The sequence below is a fragment of the Molothrus ater genome, chromosome 6 (genome assembly GCF_012460135.2).
Source record: "Molothrus ater isolate BHLD 08-10-18 breed brown headed cowbird chromosome 6, BPBGC_Mater_1.1, whole genome shotgun sequence".
Taxonomy (NCBI): domain Eukaryota; kingdom Metazoa; phylum Chordata; class Aves; order Passeriformes; family Icteridae; genus Molothrus; species Molothrus ater.
In genome coordinates, this window is record NC_050483.2 from 44,086,575 (window position 1) to 44,098,757 (window position 12,183).

Consider the following 12,183-nt stretch of genomic DNA (forward strand, 5'->3'; position numbering starts at 1 on the left):
TTCCGTGTGCATGTTTTTCTCAGGACAGCTGGCCAAGAGGGAAGAGGCAAATCGGGACAGATCCTTTCAGTCCTCTGCTGGTGACCCACAAGGAGTTTGCCAGGCAGTGTCCCCTGCCCAGCTGCCACAGAGCCCTCAGCAGGGGCTGCAGAGAGGGAGGATGGCAGCGGTGTGATGGACGATGATGGTGCCTGTCACCTCTCCTCAGCATCACACATGATTCCTGCCACCTGCTCCTGCAACATTCCATCTAACACACCTGCAGCAGCAAATGGATCCCTGCTGAGTGACCTCTGGTGTGTTTATGAGCCTGTTGAACAACGTGGATGGCACAGAGGGGACTGGGATCTGCTCTCTGGGTGTGAGATCCACATTTTCCAGTTTCTTTTCACCAGCTACATGCTCTACATTCCTGAAAAAGTGTTAGAAACGTAAATTAAACTGACAAAAGCAAAAGCTTTTGTAACTTATGGCAAATTCAAAGTTTATGCTAAAGGCTCTAGTTTTGCATATTATACAAGATTTTATATTAATAGTTTTAATAGGATATCCACATCCTGAAAGAGTACTTGGATGCATCTCTTTATAAAAAAGATTAACAGAATGTAAATTGCACGGGAATTTAAAAGGACTGGAATAATCTCTGGATCCTGTTACAGTCTTCTTCAAAGGGAATTATTCTAAGAGTTTCACATTTTAAAATGAATCCTAAAGTGTATCTTTTTAGCCAAACACCTTATAAAACCACTGTCAGATTAGAGTAATTTATGTAGAAGGCCATCTAGGTCAATTATGATTTCTTCTGTAGATCCATAGATAAATTTCTAATCTTTAGTGTCATCTAGTGCACTGGAAAGACAAATTCTGACACTAAAAATGCTAATGATCCTGAGCCTGCATACTTGTTGATTCTTGCTTATAATGGGAAAAAGGATACATCCTCTACTAACCTCGAGATAAGCACTGGGTAAAAGCTTGGCATTTTTCTTATTTCGCAATATGCAGCTCTGCTGAAAACCAGTAAATTTAGCTAGAGCCATTTTAGTGGAACATAAGGAGCTGCTTTACCATTTTGAGAGTTTTCCTTAATATATGGACTCCACAGGAACTCAGTATACAAAATCTAATGGAATTATATCATCAAGCTATCCATACTTTTGGTTAAAAACATGATAGGTAAAAAAGTAAACAATGTTTGTATGTAAAGTCAGGACTTCATTATATTAATAATGAAGTCCTGACTTTACGTACAATCATTTAAAGTCTAATCAAAAAGCCAGCCAACATCTAATTATAACAGAAAATTAAGAAAATAAAAAGCATAAAGAAAGGATACCACCATTACTGAAAAAGCCCCAAACCAAAGTAAAAAAAAAAAGTAAAAAAACCCTCAATAACAGTACAGTTAGAAGTGTATCGCACATTTCCTAGCTGCTAACGGTTTTGTTGAACCTTTCACTCGCCTTTGGGATCCTTCCACCTGTTATGGTACCATATAGAAATCCCCAGCACCCAAACTATTTCACTGGGAAGACTATGATGAAATTGTTGCTTTCTTCTTCACTTTAGGATTTGCTGGGATAATATTAGTTTATTTTTTAATGGTCTTTCATAGACTGTTTGTTTTCATTGCTGTGCATTCAAATTTACTATATATGATGCACCTGTCATGCCCCTATACCCCAGTTTTGTTCAGGTCTGCATTTCTTAAACTGACTGTTGATGAGCTGTTCATAGCCATGGGATCTCTGGTGCCAGGCTGTGACTCTCCTCTTGTCTCACACCACTATTCCTCTGTACTGCTTGCTTTGCTTCCTTTTCTCAAGGACTCCACCAACACACCAACCTTGTGATTCTCTACATTGCTACATTGCATTAGGCTCACAAATTTTATATAGAACAACTACTTTTTACAATTATACGTGAAACTGGTTATACCATAGAAGACAAGCCATATTAAAAAAAATACACATGGTTATCCAGTTATGAGACAAAAATACTGTTACAGTTAAACTAGGTCAAAGCAAAGTTGCAGGCAGATCAAGAAAAAGTCATACAAAATAAGCTTGACAAGCCATAGTCCTGAGGCCTCAGAAACTCAGTACAGATCCTGTGGCCCATTTCTAGCCACAAAACTACTGTAATACTGAGCTACAGGCTAGGACACATAGTGCACATGATAAAAATGCTGTAGTGAAGCCACTGTACATCCTCTGTACCCTAGTTTAGAGATTAGTACCTGCACAATTGTAAGACAATCTACTAAAGATTAGAAAGCATTATTTAGCTGTAGGAGTACCTACAAATTTGTTTAAAGAGTTTAAAAGCACAAAAGTGTGGATAAAAAATTTGGCTTTTTTTGTTTTCTACAACTATTGCTCTACTATTTAAGGTTTATGGTCTAGTCTAAACAAATCCTACTGAAACGGAATGTATTGTAGAAATACATGACAAAATAAGTCCTAGTTTCTGCAGTGATTCTGCAACCTTAACTTAGATAGCGAAAATTTGTTTCTGAGAAGTCTATACAGGCTGTCAATTCCACTTTAGAAGACACTATCCTTCTCAGTGTGATGGTTGGCTTCTCTAATGAGATTATAATTCTTCTAAGACTTTCCTAAAGTCTTACTCGCATGTTCTGTCTAATTTTTCTTTTCTGAACAGATTCTGAATCTTTAACCTTACCAACATTTAAAGTAATTGATTAATTAATCTCATATTGAGATATTGCTCTCTAAGTTAAAAATGTAGGGAATTGTTGCTTAATCTGAAGAGGAAAAATATTCCATATCCCTCAATACTTCCCTAAGTAGCATACATTTATGTGGTTGTATGTTACATAGTGATTGCTTGTTCATCTAAAGAGATAAGGATCAGAAATCTGGCTTAAAGTTAAATGCATTACTAGATAGATATTAAAGGAATATCATATTCAAATGAGATGTTTTAGTCTATGCTATAGGGCATCTTCCATACTTTTATTACTTAAATAGAATCCTTAGTAGGCTTCCCAAAATGTCCTGATTTCTTATTTTCTTATTTTTTGAAAGGAAGTCTTTCTGTTGCCTCTTTCTTGTTTGCTGAACATCTGATTATATCTTGTCTCTCTTACAGAATAATGCTTCTACTTGATGCATTTGTAAATTTGTATTAGAATCATAGGCTTTGTTTTAATTTAATTAAAGGTTATCAGATGGTTAAATCAGCTTGCCTTTACAAAAATAAAATATTCCTCTCTTAAATGAGGAAAACACAGTCTCAAAAGAAAACATTATGATTTCATTATTGCTTTGCATTCTCAGACCTTCTGCTGTTAACTAAAACATCACTGAATAGATAGTGCTGAAATAAATAAACCTCTATAATAACTGTTTTCTTAGAGCTAATATAACTGAAGACATATCTGTACTTCAGCTGTATATATCCGTATATTGAATTTTGAAAAAAAATGCTAGAGAGAAAAAAAAACAATATAAATTGATTAGAAAACCTGCTGGCATTGCTTACATTCCTCAAATTATCAAATGAAACAATTTGAAGTTGTTTTCAAAACAGACTTTTAATATAGCTAAACCACACTCCTGAATATGCTTCTTTGCCTCTGATCATTGCTCGGCTACATTTCCTATGTGTGTCTTTTCTCTTTTATTCTTGAATGTCACTTCTTTTTCCATCCCAGATATGATGCAAAAATAGTTTATTCAAGCTGGCACAAATCTGTTTTAAGCTAGTGGAAGAATGTATTCCAGTCACACTTTTGTGCCCTCCTCATCCATCCAAATATGGCTGTAAACAGCATTAGATAACTTCATCAGTTTATCTGGCAAAGATTTTTTACGGTCTATTTTCTAAAGCTTTGCTTTGTCTTAATTATTCCTCAACCATTTTTCTGAATCTAAATGTTAGATATTTTATCTGTTTTGCTTTTCTTATGAAAAAATCTGTTTATTAGCAAACTTTTCCTCTTGATACTTCCATAATTTCCCTTATGCTTAGTGTTTACACTGTTAATAGGTAGAAGACGTAGTACTCAAAGTACAGAGAAGTATTAGAAGTCTATATAAGATGTATCTCTTTTTACTCCTGTTTATTCCTTTTACCCTTTGTTTTATCACTACTTATAATTGATTCTAACTCTGTAGAATCTTTAAGTGAACATATCACAGAATTCTTTCCCAAAATGTATCTCAAATTGCTGAAAAGCACAAGTTCCCAGGCAGCATTCTCCTTCCACAATAAAATCCTTGCATGAACAAGTGATGAAACCAACATGATATGAATTTAGTTACTGTGCCCCATATTCTTCTCCACTCTTATATCCTCTCTTTTTTCATGTTCACTTCCTCTTTGTCCCTATATTTATTTCAGTGCCACTACTAGTGTAACATCTCTGTTGTGCCTAAACAGCTCTTCTAGCTCTTTCTGTGTTATTTACCACCATTTAAACATGAGTCTAGCTGGTTAATAGGCAAAAGCTGCCATTGGTGACTGACAGAAAGTAGTGATGAAGCGACACAGTGAGAAGCAGTGCATGGCCATGGACTGACCAACTGGTTGAGTTCTTTCCCTGAGAATGGACATTTACAGTCTTTGTAATCTACCTTGCCATCGATTTTCACACATTTTAAAGCAATCTGGCTGTTTGTGATACCTCTAATTTTACTACTTCCTTAAACAACCAAAACCATTCAAACTGCAAGAAGAAAAGAAAAAGAAAAGAAAAAGAAAAAGAAAAGAAAAAGAAGAGGAAAGAAAAAAAGGGAAGGGAAGGGAAGGGAAGGGAAGGGAAGGGAAGGGAAGGGAAGGGAAGGGAAGGGAAGGGAAGGGAAGGGAAGGGAAGGGAAGGGAAGGGAAGGGAAGGGAAGGGAAGGAAGGAAAGGAAGAAGGAAAGGAAAGGAAAGGAAGAAGGAAAGAAAAGAAAAGAAAAGAAAAGAAAAGAAAAGAAAAGAAAAGAAAAGAAAAGAAAAGAAAAGAAAAGAAAAGAAAAGAAAAGAAAAGAAAAGAAAAGAAAAGAAAAGAAAAGAAAAGAAAAACAGGTATGACAGGCAATCTGACAGGGAGACACGGCTCATAAAATATCTGTGCTCTACATGAAGCAATCAAAAATAGTTAAGTGATGCTGCAAGAAAATCATCTAAGGAATTACACTAGACCAGCTGAGTAGGGAATAACTGGGTATTGGTATGATAAAAGAGCAAGAAAATCAAACAAATTATATCTAGAGTTGTGTTTACAGCAGTGCCACATATTAGAAAAAATCAGGGTAATTGCATAAGCCTCACTTAGGGACAGAGTCTGAAAATTTAAACACTAGAAAGGAAAGGAGAATAAGACGAGAATAAGAGGATGTAATTCACTCAGTGCATCACTTTGTTTTTCTGTTAAAACATTAACAAATGGACGGCATATGTGAAAGCTTCCTTGAATTTAAAAAGATGTCTTTGCAACAAATTTTTATAGCCTATAATTTGGCATATGTTAAGCTAAACAGATGTGTCCCAAATGGAAAGATGTAAATGTAGATTTTAATTAACCTGTGTGTTGAGGGGCCTCTCCACAGAGGTTTGATTTGAGGCTTTACTCTAAGCCTGTTTATTATACTATATTGTGTAATAAAGCACTGAATGCAAGCCCATTTTCTGCACTTCAGAATATGGTTACTTTTGTGTTCTCTAATCCAGTTAAACTTCAAACTAATAACAGCACTTCTAAAAAATACAGACAATTAACTATATTAAATTCTTAAAATTTCTTGGGAACTAAATTGCAGTTTATATTTGCTGAAGCACATTAGGAGGCTTGGAGAACCTTGATCTGGGATGAAATGGGTTGATTTAGGGAAACATTACCAAGTCTATAAACAAAAAAAATATGAATCAAGACACCAAATCTCAGACTTTAGTATTGAGATAATAAAAATTTTAAAAGTATACATTTTGTCCTTTTTATTTTGATGTGGGATATTTTGTAGTCAGACATATTTTTAAAACTTTTTGCACAATTTTAAATTTGAAAAAAAGAATTAGGCTAATTATATAATTTTGCTTGATTCTAATTTTAAAAGACAGCAAAACACCAATATCATCAGTTATGCCACTGGTAACAAATTCAAAAGAATGAAAAACCCAAACAATTTTCAGAAGAGAATACAATACTGATTTCCTTTTAAATCAGAACTCATTCCACTGAAGGAAAGCCTAGAAATTTGGAGAAAAAGTAAATTCTGGTCTCAAAGGATATATATGAATTTCAGCACTTTGATGCATCTTAAATGAAATGGAATGCTGAAACTTTTAATTTACATCAATCCACAGAAATATCTAAGAAATATTAAAAAAACAAAATAAATCCCACAACATCTTTTGATTCTGACCTTACTTCAGTGTCCTACTTTCACAGTTTTATTTGTTCCTACAGTTAGTATGGTGAATATCATATTTATTTTGGCTAAAAATATCTTTGCATTAAAGTTCTAAAAAGACAATTAGTAACAAGAATAGGTTCCTTTGTCATGCCTCCAATATTCAGACTTCTCAGCATGGTTTCACAGTCCAAAAAATTTTCTTAGTCATTGATTTTCACCTTTCATTTTTTTCCCAGTCCACTGTGCCTTTTGCCTCGGGAGTAGAAAGGCATTTGGTCTGGTGGCCCAAGTGATTTACTCTCAATACATCAGATGTTCCTCAAACAACCAGGTCCTAGCTTTTCAAAGAGTTCATCCAGCTTCATGTACTCTTTGTAGCTGCTTCTGTAAATGACTGGTCCCAAGATAATCATGGCATCTACCTAGTTGGATTCTGAAACATAAATTTGGTACCAGACAGACAAATTGTCCATGGTGAATGCAGATTTTAACATTTTGAACAGAGCCTGACAATATAAACTTATCAAACCAAATGAAGGTTTAGTTGATATGGGTGAATCATTTCAAAGTTACCAGCAGATTATTTGTCTTGAAAAAAGAATGATTATTTGTCTTGAAAATAGATGAAAAGTTCCATTCTGCTCAGCCATTGCCAAGTCATATGGAAAATGCATTTTCAAAGTATTCTTACTATGTCTCAGGACTGCTTAATTTTGCCTTAGTCTTTATTTATAATGTTAAAAATCCCTGACTTCATATAGTGTCTGCAACTTTGTCTGATAGGATCTTCATGATAGCCTGCAATTTTATTAGAAATATTTTTCTATTGATTATGCATAATGTGCTTTTGTTGAAAGAGGTACCTCCCAAAGCAGAATTATATTCTTTAAAGAGCTTCCTTTCATTTTTGGTGAGTATCTGACAGAAGAGGGCTTACGGGTGCGTCCTCTTTCCTACTAATCATATTTATAACCTCTTTACATCTGCAACAGACTCTCAAATTATTATTGTGCATTGCTTGTGGTACAGCCTGATTGTGTCACTTCCTGTCATTGTATTTTGATTCATTAACCTCTTCATTTCCTCAAAGGCTTCTCTCCCAAGAAGTTTGCATCTTAAAGTAGTGTTCAAGGATTGAGGGTAGCATGAACACCTCCACTTCAAAAGAATGCTTGAAACAATTCTGGTTGTACCACATTTTCCAGGTCCTTTGGCCTTTGGTCGTGTATTATTATGTCAAAAGAAATGTTCATTTTAAATCATTACATAACGCTTGAATATATAATCTAGTGCTGCTTCACCAAAAGTATCCATTGAGATCTGAAGGTTTATGTTTTATCCCTCTGTGTGGGTGTACAAACTCCTGAACCACAGAGATTCCCTAAGTACCTTGTAGTAGCCAGGAGAAAATGAGGTAATACTATGCTGCCATTGTAATCTTTTTGGTTGCATATATTTCAATTTAGCCTTAAGCACTTTTAGTGAAAATGTCTCTTAAATAATTTATTTCTGGATAAAATAGGAGACAAATGTCATCATTTTATAATTCTTTAATAGACCATAATTTTTTTTTTTCATTGTTATCTGAAAGGGCAAAGAACTTGCTTTAAGATGTTAGACAGCAAAATGTCTTGCCAGGTTTAGAGACAGAGTATTTTCCTCCATCTAGCCTGATCCATAAGGGCACTCATAATGATGATGGAGACTATCAAAACGCCTGGGTCATCTGAGAGAGTAGCTTAGCGGGACTTTCCTGGAAGCAAATATTCTTCTCAGATTTTGAGTCCAGTTACAGAAGCTGCAGCAGTGCTTACTTCACCATGCCTGCTAGCATGAAAAAGAATAACTTTTTAAATTAATACCATTATGTGATAGCTGTAAAAGTTATGTAAAGTAAATGTGTCTTAGAATCTACAGATCTGTCTGTGATGAAGCCCCTCATCTTTGTAGTACCTCTCTGTGTGTCTCTCTGCTCATTTTCCATGAGGCATTTCTATTTTATGCCTGCAATGGCACATTAAGACAAGAATTTCTTTTCTGACACATAAAATCTTCCTGTGGTGTGTGCTGGTGCCTCACTTCTCTCCTCAAGGCTGCCCTATGGTCTTTGATCTCCACACCACAACTACTCTGACCTTCCAGTATTTGTGTCAGTGAGTGGATTGTAGTCCCTAGCTTTTCTTGGCTTGCTGGCAGTAGCAGCTCTATCTGTGCTGTCATCCACAACTTCTCTGGTTTTAGCCATTCAACATTTATTATGGAAGAGAGGTCATAATTTCAGTCAGGTGCTTGCAAATAAGTAGTAACTCCCACTAGCGAGAGTCCCCACATACTTCTTACTCAAAGATAATTTTTTCTTTTCCCCAGCCAATTCCTCCAATTGTGTTGTCTTAATAACACTCCCCATTCCTCATCATGCATTCCTGGATCATAAAGCTTTTGTCTTTTCTAGCATTTTATTCTTCCTCACAGTCCTATCTTCTACATCTATGTTCTCAATAGACACATTATGTCTTGGTTAGCTGTCATCAAAAGCAACCAGTTTATTCTCTCTGTGCAGCTCTAGCTGCGACCGTTCTCTTGGGTAGAGCATTTCTTAGTCACGCAGAGGATTTTTTATTTTGCAAATTCCCTGTTCTATCTCTGCTCCCTGCAGAAGCATACTGGGTGAACGTTCGTCTTTTTCTCTTGCTTGTTCAGTAAAGCAAGCATCTCTCCTTGATAGTACCTTCAAAACTCTTATTCATGCTTGTTTAATAAACTAAGATTCACGTGGCTGGGCAGTAGGAATAGAAAATACCTTGGCTGCAGCACTTTTGAACAATTCCTTTGGGACCATCAGGTTTTAGTTGTCCTGTTCACTATAGTGACACACTCTTACTACTGAGAAATAGTTATTTCTTTCTTAATCTCATGGTATAGCCTCTTATCCATGCAGTTTAAATAATAGATTTCTTACCTTTTAAATTTTTTGCATCAATATTTAGTAAAGCTATGAACTTGATAAAAATTCAATTTCAAGGATCACCACATCTGTTGATTTAAAATAGGTTTCTGTTAACTCTATGTTTTTTAATGTCCACAATCTGAATGAGATTATGGTAAAATACAAATAAAAACTATTTATGTCTTTAAATAAACAAAAATGTTATGGACCCTTGTAAAACAAATGAACACTGCTTTATTGAATTATGCTAACATCAGATTTTTCTATTGCTAGTATTTAGCTGAAGACTTTCTCATTCAAGATGGGTCTCTATTTTAGAGAATAATTACTTTTTCAAGACGCACTGAACTTTGCTTGTTTGTTTTGGTTTTGTTAGTGTAAATCTTCTCCTAGGAACTGTTTAAGCCTATAATATTTTGGGATTCTCTGTCTTTCCTTCCAAAATAATTTTCTTTTCCCAAAGCTTATTCAGCTGTAAGTGCACAGAGATATTTTTGACATTTTTCCTATTAAATTACAGAGGTACTCTGGTTTTATTAAGATTTTTTTGGAAATGAAAAGCCACCTGTTCTACAATTGCCTATTTACATATCTTGAATTCTTTTAGTAGTAAAGCTCTCTTCCCCATCTGCTTACTAAATATGTACATTCCAATGTAAAACATCTGCACATAAAAAGACTTAAATCTGAAACCAACCTGCAATTTGAAATACATACCTAAGCCAGGGTTACAGTTGGAAAAAATGCCTGTCATTCATTACCAACTCTTGACTGAGACCAGACATGATATTAATCAACAATTTGAAATGATGGTGGCTTGGGAAACACTGGACCTGTGATTTTCAGTGAGAAAACAGAGACATTTTGTTGGAAATATAAGCTATAAAGTCACAACCAAATTATTGCAATTATTGAGGTTCAGTGCTTAGATCAAATTCCTGAAATAAACTTGCAATGTGTGGATATAATTATTGAATCACAAAAAATTAATCTGGGAACTATATTCTAGGCCCTGTAGTCCTTCCCTCTCTTCTGTGTGATGAAATAACAGATAGGTATCCATCCAGTGCTTTATATTTAGTGAAAAAACTATCATGTTCCAGGGAATTGCATTAGGAGTTTAGTTACCTTGTCTAGCTCTTGCTGAAACTTAAATACAATATTACTTACCTAGCAGCCCTGGACATGTACAATGAAATAGCATTTATAGTTGTTTCTACATGATCTCTTTGATTGTACTAACTACTATATTTCTAACCTCTGTCATGTCTTGACTAAGCAAGGTCAGATTTTTTCAATCATTGCTGTTCATGCCTCTAACATCTTTTCTTTCCTGATGAATATGTCCAAGCATCTCATTTGATTTTTTTTTCCTATGGAGTGCATTACAACAAAACTACACGTAAGACTAAGATGCAGCCAGTACTAAGGAAATCAGAGTTATGTTGTTCTTACAGCTGTTGCTCAAGTTTGGCATTATCTCTTTCACAACACAGCAATGAAAAATTGATTCCTGTTCAGCTTGTAATAGCATTCTCTCCTCATGTTTTATCCATATGTTAAGTGATCCTTGAAAGACTTCTGGTGACTCTGTGAGACACAAAATTTTATTTATTTATACTGACCTCCCCATGTACATTATATTCTCTATTAATTCTATTTATTTTTATACTTTGTTTTCAAGCAAGTCAGACATGTTGGTCCTTAGCTGTGTACATCCCTAGAAGCACTTTTCAAATTATTTGCATTTATTTCTGTGAAGTGTCTTTCAAAATTATTACATTTTCTACTACCTTTCAGAAATTTAATTTCTGAGTCTCTGTAGGACTCAAAAGATAATATTGCATGGCTTGGCTATTTATTAACGGTAATTTTATCTGTTTATTTTAAAAACTCAGTTTGATGCTCAGGTCAAAAAAGTTCTGTGATATTTAAGAAGTTTCTGAGCTCACATGTTCTTAATCTTCTAAACTGTGTTCTTGTCAATGTGCCCTGAATATGAATATGGACATATCGCATCCTGCCACTTCACTCCTGGTTGTGCTTTGTAAGTTCACAGAATTCTAGAATGGTTTGGGATGGAGGGGGCCTTAAGTAAAACTTCATAGCCCTTTTCTCTGAGCTACCTGCAAGAAATGTGTACCAGAGTGGCAGTACTGTCTCTGGAGACAAAGAGCAGATGGGATGTGAGCACCCTGTGCACCTTCAGCTGTCTCTTTTTAAATCTTCTAATAAGTTAATGGAATATATCTTCTTCAGAGCACTCACTAGAAATGGGCACGGAAAATGACATTCTGTTTTTCACTCACTGCTTTGTGGAAGTAGATACTATTAAAATTTTCAAGATTCTGAGAAAATATTTTTACAGAACTCAGCTCTGTATTTCATTTCACTGAATCACCTGGGACCTAAAAATAAAAGGGCAAAATTTCCCCCAGGCAGAGTATAAAAACAGACCCTCTATTTATAAGAGGCCTTTCTAATATTTCTATAGTCCTGGTAGATGGGGTTGCCATTCAAGCTCTCCTGATCATAAGGGGGAAAAAAGCATCATATTGGAGATGTGTTGTCTTATTTGTGGTAAGAGCTATCAATCACAGTCTGCATTTTGGCTTTGGTTTCTGGAGCATTTCCAAATAGGAAGTGTGCAAGCAGGAAGTAAGCTTATTTCACAGTGAAAAAAAAAAAAAAAAAGGAAAACATCATAGATTTCCTTTTTCTGGTAAATTCTGACACTGTAAAATGTTGAGGTAGAATCCTCACCCTGTGGAAGTTAATCAGGATTTCTTACAAAGAAATTTTATGTTAAGTATTAATGGACTATAGGAAAACGAAGATTTCATAAAGAAAACAAAATTCTGGAACTGAACTC